The sequence below is a fragment of the Hippopotamus amphibius genome, chromosome 1, assembly GCF_030028045.1.
Source record: "Hippopotamus amphibius kiboko isolate mHipAmp2 chromosome 1, mHipAmp2.hap2, whole genome shotgun sequence".
NCBI lineage: Eukaryota > Metazoa > Chordata > Mammalia > Artiodactyla > Hippopotamidae > Hippopotamus > Hippopotamus amphibius.
Genome location: NC_080186.1, coordinates 115,282,806 through 115,298,257, shown reverse-complemented (window position 1 = coordinate 115,298,257; position 15,452 = coordinate 115,282,806). Strand labels below are relative to the sequence as shown.

The following is a 15,452-nucleotide window of genomic DNA, read 5'->3' as shown; positions in this document are numbered from 1 at the left end:
GGAAGCTACTGTGAGAGTCCCCCTTTTCCCAAGTTTTAGGTATAAATGAATAGAGATTCCTTATAAACATTGCAATGGATCAAATCACAGACGTATCCATAGTGAACCTTAAAAAGGAAGAATGGTGTCCAAGTCAACAGAATCTGACGGCAACTTTAATTTAATGTATTCACCTTACATTCAGAAGGGAAAGGGGTTATTCAGCCAAATATAGAAAAGGGGAGTCACGCAGCCTATGAGGCGGGACCCACATAAGCAGTCCGTCTCTGGGCGAGAGGGCCAGCTCCCAGCGGCAAGGCATATGGTCGCCATGGACCTCCATCAGGTGAATGGCTCGATGCCTTCCTCCAAATCAGGAAACGAGCTCTCCTCCTCTGCGTCTGTAACCACCAACTCTGGTCATGATGTGGGTCCATGTGGGAGAAGGCACTGCCCAGGGGATGTGAGTGACTAGTTCTTCAGTTTTGGGGACAGGAAAGTAGGATTTATTGGTGGGCACAAGTAAGGAGGGGACAGCGCCAAGGCTCTCATGAGTGCAGGGCCCACCATTTGTCCAGAGGGTCACGATTAGGGAAGTATTTGACCCCACAGCCATCTGGGATGAGTCACTTTCCTGCCACCATGTTTTCAAATTCATCCGCATTAAACTTAGTAAATCCCCACTTCTTGGAGATGTGAATCGTCTAGTGGCCAAAGAACTTGAACTTGGCCCTGCAGAGGGCCTCAATCACATGCTCCTTGTTCTGCAGCTTGGTGCAGATGGACGTTATATGACTTGGCCAACGTGGACCCTGGCCACTGTGCCCTGGGGCTTTCCAAAGGCACCACGCATACCTTTTTGGAGCCTAGACTGGGTACAGCATGCCAGTCATGAATGTCCACTGAAAAGGGCTGTCTCCAAGGTCCCTTAGGGCAACTCGTACAGGCAACAGGTGGCATACACTACCAAGGAGGCTGTTTGTTTGCAGCCATTGCACACCAGGGAAAAGACCACAATTGGCTTAACTGGCTGCAAATTCTTGTTATAAATCAATGAACTGAAATCATGAAGGTCAGTCCTCTGGGCTCGGCAGATAAGAGTCTGCCACTCGAGAAGACTTTCCTGGGACTTCCCTGGTGGTCCAGGGGTTAAGAATCCACCTTCCAATGCAGGGGCTGCGGGTTCGATCGCTGGTCAGGGAACTAAGATCCCACATGCCACAGGGCAACTATGCCTACACACTGCAACTACTGAGCCCACATGCTCTAGAGCCCGTGTGCCACAACTGAGAACCAGCGCGTGGCAACAAAGACCCGATGCAGCCAAATAAATAAAGATATTTTTTAAAAAGTATTGTACTGTGTATAACATTTAAGATGCATAATAAATTATACATTTAAAGAAAAAAAGAAGAAGGCTCTCCTCTCAGATTCAGAGCCTGGGGGGCCTGTGCCTGTGTCCTAGCCCCTGTGAACCAGGGCATTCGCTAAGGTAACCAGGCTGCTCCAACCCTAACATGACTCTCTTTCTCTCAGGACTTACTAGCCTTGCTCAGTCTCTTAAAGTTTCCACATAGATGCTTCTTTCAAACAATGTGCATGTTATCTTAGACCCAAGAGGAAAAACTTCTGGAAAATACACAGGGGCTTGATGGGAATGGCATGTTTTTTTTCACAGCCCCTGAGATAAACTCTATTCCCTTTCAAGGATGGAAGAATCATCCTTCCACATCATATCAAACATATTAAAATGCACCTACAGACCACTTAGATATAATTTTTACTAATTTTGGGGAAAGTTTTAATAATTTTGATTTTGAAATTATTTACATATAAATAATACATTTACCTGATTTTAGTTATGATTTCTTTGCAATTACAGTACGCATTCTTCAGAAAAACTCTATTAAAAATTGTTTAAGAGGGTGGGGGGAGTCGAGGGAGGAAGGGAATACGGGGATATGTGTATAAATACAGATGATTGAACTTGGTGTACCTCAAAAAAAATAAATTAATTAATTAATTTAAAAAATTGTTTAAGTAAGAATTTCTTATGATTACTAAATTTAACAAAGAACAGATTTCATGAAGCTTTATTTCTAGATCTTTAAAAATTTACAGAATTAATTTTGCACATTTTTTATTTTGGAGCAGACACATATATCACATATAGAATGACATCTATTTATTTTTGACTCAAACACCCTGTTGGCCTTTGCAAAGCTCAGAAATGCCAGTTATATGCTTTGTCGCATGTAAAGTGTCCTACCTCCCCAAACCTCTCCCCGGGGTGGGACACTTGGGGCTGAAGCCACATTCCAAATCCCTCCCAAACCTTTTCCACCAGGTGCTTTCCGTTCACGCAGAGAGCAGGTGTGCCGCACTGCTGCCCCCTGGTGGTAGTGGAGACTGAAGCCTCTAAAGGAACTCCCATAAGATATTTGCTTATGCTGGAAAGAGAGATGGTATCAGAAACTAGGACAGGCTCAGTAGTGTGACACCAGGCACAGCAGCATCTGGAGGAAGTGACCCTGAAATATCAGCAGTGACCCACCCCAGACTGCTCTGAGCTTCAGAGTTGATAGTGGGCGTGTATATGTGTATTTGTTTGTTTGGGGGTTCCCGTCACAGAGCTGCTCCCACTGACAAATGGGCTCCCAGTATCTGGCTTGGGGCAGACCCTGCCTCATTCCTCTGTAGAGCTAGACCTCTTGCCAGGGCTGTGGCTCCACTGGGCAAGGACGGCCCTGTGGGTGTCTGGTTATCCCACCTGGGAAAGTACATTTCTGGAGCACTCCACGTGGAAAGGCAGGAAGGTAAACATCCCTTGGCTCTCCCACCTCACGTCAGAAGACAACAGTCTGTGCACTTCTCCTGGGGTCCCTGAGACCAAGGCTGCAGGCCACCCTTGTCTTAGCCACTCATAGGACCACTCTGGGTTCATCTCCCAGGGCTGATGTAGGCCACTCGGCTCTGTGTAAAACGTTCTCAGTGCTCCCGTTTATACACGGGCTACAGGCAATAAATGGTGGTTCCCTTCTCCACATCTCCGGGAAGTGGGCAGGGTTTGGGGTGGGAGGAACATCCTATTCTTATATATCTCCATTCAACAGAGAGAGAAAAAACAAGGGAAAAAAAAAGGCCAAATGGCTTTGCCTGTATTGCTACCTGAATGGTGAGAGGCTTGCAGGTCCACAAGGCCAGTGATTGTGGAGGGGCTGAGGAGTAGGGCTGGGGGCTGTTGAAACAGACACGACTAAACTCTCAAGGTGGCACCACCTCCTACCATCAGGGCTGAAAGGGGCTCCTGGACCTTCCTCTTACAGCACTCACTAGATGGCCAGGGGAAGAGGCTCCCCATTCCCTGGTACTACCAGGGTAGCTGAGGCAGTTTTGAGGCCCATGGCTTGGGTGAAATGTGGAGGAATTGTTGTTCCAGTTATCTGCAGATGCTCCGGAAAAGAGCTGACATCACAAAGATAAAATGAACCCAGTTCTAATAGGAATGCTTGTTGGGGTCCTGCGGGCCCTTATAGTAATGCATGCCGTTGGAAGACTCCACCCTCTCTTGGAAAAAAAGTAAAACCCATTATAATAATGAGACAGCCCGGTGCCATTCCAGACCCAGGGTTCTGCTTGGGCTTTGTGTCATCCTGTACTGAGCAGGTAGGAACTCAGTCAATGCGTGTTTTTAAATATGTTAAATAGAGGAAAATATTCTATTTTTAATTTTTTTGACATCTCTGAGAAGCTTGTGGCATCTTTGTTCCCTGACTAGGGATTGAATCCAGGCCCTCAGCAGTGAAGGCCCAGAGTCCTAACCACTAGACCACCAGGGAATTCCCCAAATCCTTTTTTAAATTAAGAAAATTTACCTTCAAACCATTATATGTTTATCATAGAGAAATCACAAAAGAAATAAGCAAAGAGATGAGTACAAAAAACACCAAAAATAAATCCCTTCCACACGCTTCTCTTTATGCAAATTACCATGTAAATATCTATATGAAAATGCACATCTATTATATGTGCAGATGACTATGGAAATTATATTTGTAAATTATATATCTATATGTAAACCATATAAAAGTTATTCTATGAAAATTACATTTATATGTATATGCACATATATATTATTTAAAGATATATGATTGCAGAATAGCTTCCATGGACTTTTTCCAATGATTTAGAGCATCGCATGTCAGTACTGTTTGATGATTAAGACTGAGTGCTAGGGACCCAGGTTGCCAGGGTTCAAACCTCAGCTGTGCACCTTATGAGAGGTGTGTCCTTGATCAAGGTACCTGTGTTAGTTATCACCTGTAAAGTGGAGACATATGGTATCTCCTTATAGTAGTTGTGAGGATAGGTAAATCCAAACATATAAAAGTGTATGTATACCTGACACACAACATGGTAAGCACTCAAAAATGTTACAAACTGAATAAAGCATTCTTTGAGGCCAGCTATTTATAAAGCAAAGGATGTTTGAAGAAGGAGGAGAAGGTACAAATGGTCCTAATCAGCTTGACCTTGACCCAGTATAGAAGATTCTCACGGACTGGGCTTTCTTCCTGTGAGGATAATTATGGCTTTTAGCAGCTGCTCTGGACCAAGACCCAACTGTGGAGATTTCCATCTCAAAAAAAACCCTAAGGATTAGGGCTGAATGTCAGAGCATTACTCCAAATGTACCCATGTAATACAAACCCTCCCCCCTTCTCTCTCAAGTCCCTGTCCTGTCTACCAGGGTAAAATCAGTTTCTCACTGGTCCATCTCTCTCCCTCTCAGGATTACTAGGCTGTTACCTAAGAAGAGGGTAGGGAGTGGATCTCTAATTGGCTTATTTTTTCACAGGACTCAGAAAGCGGAACGGAGGGTGTGTGTGGTTGGAGAAGGCATAGTCAACCATTTGTGTCTCAACTTTTGCATCTAACTTTAAGAGGCACATTTAACAAACTAGAACAAGCTAGGCCACATTGACCAGAAAAATCAATCTTTTGTTCCATGAGATATTTCATCACCTATCATGACATACTTATCATTTGGGTTCAGTTTTTTTCTTCCACGGGAAAGTCACCATCCACAGAGGAAAATTCCCATACACAGGCTGAAATCTACCTTGTCTTTTAATCCTAATCCCAAATATAAATAACCACAAATAATAAAAATGGGATGATATGCTACATGCTGATTTGTATATTACTATGAATTTACTGAGCACCGATTTTATACTTGGCATGTTATAAAATGAAACAGACCTAGTCTCTCTGTCAAGGAACTAACATGAAATTAATAGATATAATGGAATGCATATTGAAATAACCAAAGAATCTTAGCTCAGAGAGCAAGCACTCATGCTGTCTGCTTATGGGCTCCCCTAAACTAACCTTAGCTTTGGTATGATTCCAGGGGGCTCCATTACCGTCATCGTCAAGCCTGAAAATGGCTATTTGGGCCTCATTCTCTGGTGCAGAGAAAGATGTTTTGTAAAGATGTTTTGTAACTCTACTCACAATGACTGCAACACCCTCTCCACCAAAAACACTCTCTGTCATTTCATCAAGGATCTTTTTCCACTGCCTCCCACTCACAACAAGCATGTAGTTACCCTTATACAACAGAGGGCTAAAATCCACTTCTATTTTCCATGATACACAAGCCAAGAACTCACTGCTTTAATTACCATCTATTTTGTGATAAGATCAGTAGCTATATGTATTGTTGAAGTGTTTGTTTGACTTGTGAAAGGGTGTTGTAATATTTAATTACACCTCCTTTCTCACAAACAGTGAAAGATCAAGTCACACCTTAACGTAACAGAGGGTATTATTTATGCCCACTTAAGCAGTAATGCAGGAATCTGAGGTAAACCACAGATTTATGATTTTTTCACCCATGACCTGATCTTTCTCACTTCGCTGGTTCTGGCCATCTGCCTCCCCCTTAGAGTTTTGCCATCAGAATAAGCTGCTGATTACTCTGCTCTCCACCCTTACATAAGCACCTCACCTAGGAGGATGTGGGGCCTGCAGGTGGCTCTGCTGTGTTTTGTGGGACCTGTGGAAATAAATCAGATTATCTAGTTCAGTGGCATGCCACAAGTGAGAAACCCACACATCTTCGTAGGGGAATTTGACCATCCACCAGACGGAGGCACCTTTCATCCTCTTACCTCTCCCTGGATCTAGGAACTAACAATAGAATTCGTCTATGCCAAGCCTTTTTATTTTGACCTTGTAACCTTGCCCATCTTCTTTGTCTTTCCTGTCTCTCAGGGTTCTGGTCTTCTCCTGAGAGCATCATGGTGTAGTGGAAAGAGGCCAATGCCAGTCCCCAGGGTCAGAGTGTCAGGTAGACCTTGGCTGAGTCCTGGCTCTGCCACCTGCCATCTGCATTAATGTACAACCAAGGCTCTTTCTGAGCTTCAGTTTCCTTATTGGAAAATGAGGATCATCTTATGTATCTCTCTTATAGAGTTGTCGGGAGATTAATACCATATGTAAAGCATGCAGAGTGCTTAACAAAGGTCGGTGCCCTGTACTCTCCCCACTTCCCCTCTTCCATCCACACCTATCCCTACCACCTCACCAATCTACTCTTACTTTCTCATGCAAGAAGCTGCCAGTTTCTGTTCTTTTTCCTCTAATAATACTTCCCAGATCCTCTTTCTAATCTGTATACCCACAACCTCAGCCTGATAAGGTTCCTGCGAGGCCAAGACCAGAAATGTGTTGTCGGTAGATCAGTTACCTGGGAGGCCAGGTTGAAAAAAGAATGAATTGTTTTTAATAAATGTTAGACGCAGGTGGGCAAAAACATTACTGAAGAGTATAAAACTGAAGCAAATTTGATGAAAAAAATATATGGATATACATCAGAAGCTTTAAATATGTTCATATCTTTTGACAATAATTTTACCTCTAGGAATTTATCATATTAAGGAAATAATCAGATACATTCAAATATGTATGTATAGAATGTTCATTAGAGTATTGCAATGGTGAAAAATTAGAAATAATCAAAATATCTCAGAATAGGATGCCAAAATAATGGAGTAAATACGAGGCAGTCATTAAAAATCAGGTTTTAAAAGAGTTTATAATGACATTGGAAAATGCTCACAATTTGACATAAAATTATGAGGATGTTATCAATTTTTATTTTCCATATGATCCAGCAATTCAGCTTCTGGGTGTGTACCCAAAAGGAGTGAAAGCAGGGACTCAAAACATATTTGTAAACTCACGCTTAGAGAAGCATTATTAATAATAGTCAAAAGGTGGAATTAGCTCAAGAGTCCATCAGTGGATGAATAGAGAAACAAAACGTGGTCTGTATACATACGGGGGAAGGAAATTCCCTTCCAACCAAAGGAAGGAAGTTCTGACACATGGTACATGAATGAATCTTGAGGACAAGATGGTAGGTAAAACAGGCCAGTCGCAAAAGGACAGATAGCGTATGATTCCACTTATATGAGGTACCTAGAGTAGCCAGACTTAGAGGCAGAAAAAAAAATGGTGGATGCCAGGGACTGGGGGGAGGGGAGAATGGGGAGTTAGTGTTTAATGGGTACAGAGTTCAGTGTGGGAAGATGAAAAATTTCTGGAGATGGATAGTGGGGTTGGTTGCATAACAGTGCAAATGTACTTAATGCCATAGAACGGGACACTTAAAAATGATTAAAATGGTAAATTGTATTTATTTTATTATAATAAAAATATATATACATACATATGCATATACACTTATACAATACATATATGTACAGATACATGCATGTATAAAAGAAACACTAAAAAGCTGTAAGCCAAATGTCAGCAGTGAGTTGGGAAGTCTGAATTGTGAAATTATAAGAGAGTTTTATTTTCTTCTTTGTGTTTTTCTGCATTTTACAATTTTTCTATCATAAACACATATTACTTGTTTCAGGGGAAAATAAGTGTGTTTCTTTAAACCTGCCTGAGTTTTCCCTGAACAGGCTCTTTGTTTTAGCCAGGGAGGAGGCAGACCCTACAGGCAGATGCACAGCAGGAATTTCTCCTCTCCAGGCCTGCGCTCCGCCTTTACAAGGTGGTTTCAGACTAGCAGAACTCATAAAGAGTCTCTCGCCCACACAAGGAATCATCGGAGAGCATTTACGAGGTCTCTTTGAAATTCGTAGATGAATTTACAGCCGTTTCATAAAGGATTCCTCCCAGTGGCCCCAGAAGCTATGTTGGGACTGTTCTGCCTGACTTACAGCGAAGAGTCATGTCCAGGCTGCGTGCGGCAACCACACAGTGCAGTGGGAAAAGTGCCACAGACAGACGAGTCAGCCGTGGAATTCTGCAGTGTGACCATCGGCCCGACACTCCCCCTCTCTGGCCCTTCCTTCCTTCACTGATAAGATGAGAGGATCAGGCAAACCATGACCCCCTTCTTCGGAGCCAAGCTCAAGATTTGCTTGCCCCAGGGAGCCCTCCCTAATGAACTCCTCCAGACTCTTGGGGCCACTTCAGCAGTCATGGCTTCAGATGCTCTGCTATAAAGTTATGGTCAAGATTAGCCGGTAGATTCTTGAGCGATTTTCACATGAGTCCTCAACAATGCCCAGGAGCCTGTGTCACAAGTCTTCCAATCCCACTTGCCCTTCCGTTCCCAGCAGGGAATCTCATTCATTTGCAATTAAATGGGCCTCAGGCAACACACAAACAGACCTTGCAGGTACAGAGCACTTCACTTGCCCTAGTTAGAAGCCACCATTGGTTCCCGTTCACCCTTAGAACAAATTCCAAATGAGGACCTTATCCTGATACATAGTCACAAGGCCCTATTTGGTCTGCTTTCTGTCCTCCTTTGCCAGACTCGGCTTTTGCTATGCTTTATCCCTGCTCTGTCCCCCTTGGTATATCCTTACCCCTTGGCTATATCAAGCTTCCAGAAATTCCCTAACACACCATGCCCTGTTAGGCAGGGGCCTTTTCATATGCTGGTTCTTCTTCCTCCAGCTATTGAATGTGATACCCTTCAAGACCCGATTCGCATAATAACTGCAAACATTACCAGTCCCTTACAACGTGGCTAATAATGTTCTAAGTGCCTTACCTGTAATAACTCACTTCTTTGCACATAGCCAAATCCCCAAAAGGTTTATTTCCGCTGCCTCACTTTCCTAGTTTTCTGCCTCTTTTCTTAACATAGTTCTTTACCCTTTCAATTGATTCTATAAACCATTAGATAGCCTTCCTATAAAGTGCGATTCTGCCTAAGTGAGCCGGCGTAGATGACTGTTGCTTAAAACCAATAACCTTATCTTATAACACATTTATCTAGCAAGCCTCCACTGAGTGTCATTGAATTCCAGGCACCTGTGCTGGTGTAGAGGGAATACAAGGCCTCAGTTCTGCTCACGAGGAGCTCACATCTGTATGGGGGAAAGAAAGATACACAACAATGCAAGGTAACTGAAGGTACGATGTGAATACTTATGAAAGTATAACTTCACTCTACGTGAACTCAGATGGGGAGTGTGAGAGCGCGTCACAGAGGAAGTGACATCCAAAGAGGCAACACAGCATCAGGGGACAAAGTGGGCTCTGAAGCTGGACAACCTGGGTTCACATCCTACTTCTGCCACACATTGGACATATGAGCTTGGGCAGGTTGCTTAATGTGTTTGGTCCTCAATTTCCTCATCTATAAATGAGTGACAGTAAGAATATCTACTTAGTAATCACCTCTGCAGCCAGCTCAGTCCCCAGGATCTGTCTATGCAACGTGCTCCCAGGCCTGGTGCCAGCACTGTCTGCTTTCTCACTAACCTCACCTTGCTGTGAAGAACCATCTATCTCAAGCCCAAGCCTCAACTCCAGGCACTAATTTATTACTTAGGCTTTTTCCCCTGGCTGGAAGAGTCATTCTTTTAGTCTTGGACATAGAATGTGACTCAGCCTCTCTTTGCTGTTTCCAACTTGACTTGGACTTTAAAAGGTTAGGCTAACATTATTTTAGGTTTAGCTTTCTTATTTATTGAAGAATAGTCTCTTTACTATGAGTCCAGAATCCACTCTTCTGAGCCTATTCTGAATCGTCCCCTACAAAGCCACAAAAATACTATGCGTTAGCCTTCTACTTTCCCCTAAACTAAGCAGCCTAGTAGAGTAAAAACTCCTCTTCTTCTAGAGTCAGAGAGATCCGGGTTAAATTCACAGTTCTTCTAGCTGGGAGACGTCCATCAGGTCACCTACCTCTCCAAGTCTTTAATATCTATTTCATAGGGTTATTACCATGCCCAAACGAAGAAGATATGTATTAAAACTGTTTGAGCCTCTTCTTTTAATTTGTTGCTACTATGTTCTTTATTCCCATTTTGAAATATCTTCTGATGCTCCCATCCACAGCCATTCTTATTGCTGCCTGCTGTCCAAATTTCTCTTCTTTCAACTTTCTCCACTAAAAATTCTATCTCCCAAGAGTCACACTTCTGAGTTTCTGGTGCTACTCTCTATGTGCTGCTTTGCATAAAACCCATGTTCATTGTTCATTCCATTTTAGCTCAAGAAAAGTATTTTCATTCATAATTTAAATGTACATCATAATTATTCCATTATGCTGAAAATGTATGTCGCTGAACTTCAACAGGGAATTTGGCAACATCTCTTACACTATACTTGTGACAAGTTAGAGGAGTCTTGAACATATGAACAATATATTTTGCCAAAACTAAAGGTGGTGACTAACGAAATAGAATCTTTATTAAGAAAGCATGTAGTATCATGTCAGCTTTCTACCCACATCTTATCCTAGTCAACATTTTTATTAATCACTTGAATGCTGATTTCTAAGGCAGATCAGTCAAATTTACAGATGACACAAAGCTAGGATGGTTAATAACCACTTTTAAGTCAGAAATGGTTTTCAAAAAAATTTATGTATATATATCTATATATATATATATCTTAGCAGGTTGTACTGATGCTGAATAAAACAAGAAGTTTAAAGAGGGCAAATGTAAAATTCTTTCTTTGAGTCTAATAAACCAGCAACGCAAGTGTAGGATAAGATCAAATTGGTTTAGCAGTAGTCACACTCCTACAGTCAGCTCAATATGATTTCATATTGCTATATAATTGTCCCCTAAATCAATACAATCTTAGGATGCCTTAGAAGTCTAGCTTTAGAATAAGGGAGGTAATGGTCTTCCTCTATCTTATGCAGCTAGATCACACCTCTGATGCTGAATTTAGCTAAGGGTGACATATTTTAAGAAAGATACTGGTAAGCTGAAATGTATTTAAACAGGAAGTCATTAGGATTATGGATAAGTCATAAGAGGAATGTTTGAAGCAGGGATTTTTAGACTACACAAAACACCCCAAAGTTTCTAAGGGAACAGGACAGTCAGAGGATCCAAAAGTATAGGATAGGCTCTCATCTCAAGGAGCTCACATACTAGGTGATTACTGTTGTGATAGAAGCAGATTCAATATGGGGAAGAAATGACTAATTTTGCCTGGGGTAGGGGAGGGTCAGCAAAGTTTTCACAGGAGAGAATGAAGCTGAAACTGAATCTTAAAAATAATGGGGAGGGTTTTACCACCAACAGAGCAGGTCATTTGAGGCAAAGGGAAAAACACACACTTGAATCCCCAGGGCAGGGATTAAAGAAGTGGGTTAAGAAGTAAATAGGAGGTAAGCAGACTTCCCTGGTGGCATGGTGGTTAAGAATCCACCTGCCAACGCAGGAAACATAGGTCATTTGATCCCTGGTCTGGGAAGATCCCACATGCCTCGGAGCAACTAAGCCAGTGCGCCACACCTACTGAGCCTGTGGACCTAGGGCCCGTGCTCTGCAATAAAAGAAGCCACCACAATGAGAAGCCCACACACTGCAACATAGTAGCCCCTGCTCACCTCAACTAGAGAAAGCCAACACGCAGCAACGAAGACCTAACACAGCCAAAATAAATAAATAAAATTTTAAAAAAAGAAGTAAATGGGAGGTAAAAAAAAAAAATGATGACAGCAAGTACCAAAGTTAGACTTCAGTCTTTTGCTTAAACGTAACTTCCTTAGAGAAACTTTCCCTGATCCCCAACCCCCAATCTAATTAGGTGTCCGTATTATAGTCTCCTAATGCTCCGTAAGGGCATCAGGGGCTGTGCCTGACATATGATAAACAATTAATATGTTGAATCATGCACATAAAGACCAATTTAAAGCAGAGTATATAACAAGTGCTGTACTGTATGTATACAGTTTTCAGGAGACAAGGAAAATTTGAACTAATACCACTTGAACCAATTGAGCCTTATGGGAGAAAGAGAATACAGGAAAGACACTGAAGGCAGATGGAGCAGTTCCAGTGGATGCGTGGGAGCGGGAAACAACACAGCAGGTACAGAGAACTATGAGAACTTCCATATGTTTGTACACAGGTGGATGTGGGGGAGTAGCAGCAGACAAGACCAGAGAGGTAGGCGAGGGCTGAATCCTTCATGCATTCATTGAATATTTATCGGGTACCTACTCATGAAGGGCTTTCTAATCCATGCTAAGAAGTCTGGATTTTATCCAAACAGTATTGAGTAACTACTGGAGGATTTGAGAGTCCTATGATTTGATTCATATTCTAGAAAGTTCATGCCAGAGGTTGGACAATGGATTATTTCGATGGTAGCAAGATTGGAGGTGTGAGTAGCAATGACTTAGGAAGCTGTTTCAGAAATCCAGGTTAAAAAACCAGTGGCAGTGGGAATAAGGAGGAAGTATGTAGACACTAGAATTGGCAGAGTTTGATGGGGATTTCTTTTTTGATGGGAATGTTCTCACTTTGGGAAGTTAGAATGAGTGAAATTTAGGATGATTCTTGTGTTTCTGGTACATGCAATGGAGTGGATTGTGATACACAGAGAAAAGGACTATAGGAAGAAAAGAACATTGAAGTAGGGGTAAGTTGTGAAGTCCATTCAGTACATATTGATATTTGTGGAAGAGATTGCTAGCTGTTTACCAGAATCCATTTTCTCCTTTTTCCACATAACAGTCTCTAGCATGTGGCTGTGCCAGGAGCAAAGTATGCAACTTCTTTCTCACTTGCTTAAGAAGAAATCCTTGTCCCTGGAATTCTGCCCTCTCCTTCTTCTCTTCATTGGAACGGTAATTACTGCAATGACCTAGGGAGTCACACATTGAGGATGGCAAAGCATCCATTAGCCTGGATCCCCATGTGCATCAGAGCTGTCTGCTAACCTAGAACACTAAGCTTAGGTTGTTTATATGATAGAAAAATAAATTTATTGCTCTTTAAGCCATTCAATTTTCAGTCTTTTTGTCACAGCAGCTTAGCCTACATCATACAATATCATGAGGTAGATTTATCAGTCATAATCAAATTGGGTTGGATGAATGACATCAGCAAGTTGGTGAAACAAAAGTTTCCAGCCCTCATCCCCCCATAGAAACCCCAGTTTGAAAACTATCCACAGACAAAAATATCTTCATGAGAGTCCCAGAATCCGTGTGAGAGATCACAGCACTCAGGTGGAGCACAGAAACTAGAAAAGATGCATTTAAGAAAGTAGGAAGGACTGTATCACTTTCCCCATGTCACCCTTCCCCCCAGCCCATGCAGTGCAGCACCAAGAGAGATCCCCTGGCCCAGGAGTTCTCCTGTGGGGAAAAGAGATCAAAGTGAGAGTGCAACTTCACTACTGACCCTGGTACCACACCCACTCCAGTGGACCCTGGTGCTAAGCCAACCCCTGCAGACCTGGGTTTCAGGATCACCACCATGGACTCAGGCACCAGGCTAAGTCATGAATCCTGGAACAAGACTTTCTCGCCCACAGACCCTGGCACCAAAACCACCTGCTTACAGACCCAGGTATCAGGTCTGTTCACCTGTGGATTTTGACAGCAGGCCTACCCATGGACCCTGGCAGCTGGCCTTCCCTGAATTTCTGGCAGGGCTGACTGGTGAAGAGATTTCCCTGCTGAAGCTAGTCTTTGAAGACTGGAAGAGGTGACTACTTCTTTAAATGTGCAGGCACCAATGCAAGACTGCAAGGATCAAGAAGAATCAGGGAAACATGATAACACCAAAGTAACAAACTAGAGCTTCAGTAACTGACCCTAAAGAAATGGAGATCTGCAAACTGCCTGACAAAGAATTCAAAATAATCATGCGAAAGATGCTCAGTGAGCTACAAGAGAACACAGATAGCAGGTTAAACAAAATCAGAAAAAACAATACATAAACAAAATGAGAAGTTCAGCAAAGTGACAGAAATCATACAAGAGAACCAAGCAGAAAGTCTGGAGCTGAATAACACAATGCCTGAACTGAAAAATTCAATAGAGACAATAAACAGCAGACTTGCTCAAGCTAAAGAAGAAAATCAGCAAGTTTGAAAACAAGTCATTTGAAATTACCCAGTCAGCAGAACAAAAAGAAAAATGAATAAAAAAAAATAGTAAAGAAAGTCTATAGGACTTTATGGGACACCATCAAACAACCCAACACATGTTATCGGAGTCCTAGAAGGAGAAAAGAAAGATAAAAGGGCAGAAAGCTTATTTTTTTAAAAAAAAATAATGGTTGAAAGCTTCCTAAATTTAGAGAGGGAGGTGGACATTCAAATTCATGAAGCCCAAAAAATTTCAGATAGGTTGAATCTAAAGAAGTCTACAACTAGACATATTTAATTAAATTGTCAAAAGTCAAAAACAAAGAGAATTTTGAATCCAACAAGAGAAAACTGACTTGTCACATACAAGTGGTTCCCCCAAAAGACTATAAGCAGATTTCTCAGCAGAAACTTTGCAGGAACAAGTGAAATGATATATCCAAAGTGCTAAAAGAAAAAACCCTGCCAACCAGGAATACTACACCAGCAAAACAGTCCTTTAAAAATGAAGGTGAGATAAAAACTTTCCAGACAAAAAAACCTAAAGGCGTTATCACCACTATACCTGCCTTACTAGAAGTGCTAAAGAGAACTCTTCAAATTGAAGCAAACAAACAAACAAATGCTAAACAACAACATGAAAGCATATGAAAGTATAAATCTCACTGGTAGGGATTGCCATATATACATTACTAATAAGAAAAAAAATATCAAATTGTACACTTTAAATATATGCCAATGTATTGTATGTCAATTGTATCTCAATAAAAGTTCTTAGGGAAAAAAAATCTCACTGGTGGGGTAAGTACATAGACAAATACAGAATAATGTAATGCGTTAGGAGTGGTGTGTAAGTCACTTTTAATTCTAGTATAAAAGACAAAAGTATTAAGAAAAACTATAAACACAGGAATTGGTTAATGTATACACAAATATAAAAAAAGAAAATTCTGACATAATAATATAGTGTGTGGGAAGGAGGGGATAAATGTGTAGAGTTTTTTGTATGTGATTGAATTTGTTATCAGCTCAAAATAGACTATTATAACAATAAGAAGTGTTATGCAAGCTTCATGGTG

General features: G+C 41.7%; 1 pseudogene; it reads right to left on the bottom strand.

The window, feature by feature from the left end:
- Positions 1-889: 889 nt before the first annotated feature.
- Positions 890-1,015, bottom strand: LOC130843003 (small nucleolar RNA SNORA70; annotated as a pseudogene).
- Between the last annotated feature and the right edge of the window lie 14,437 nt (positions 1,016-15,452).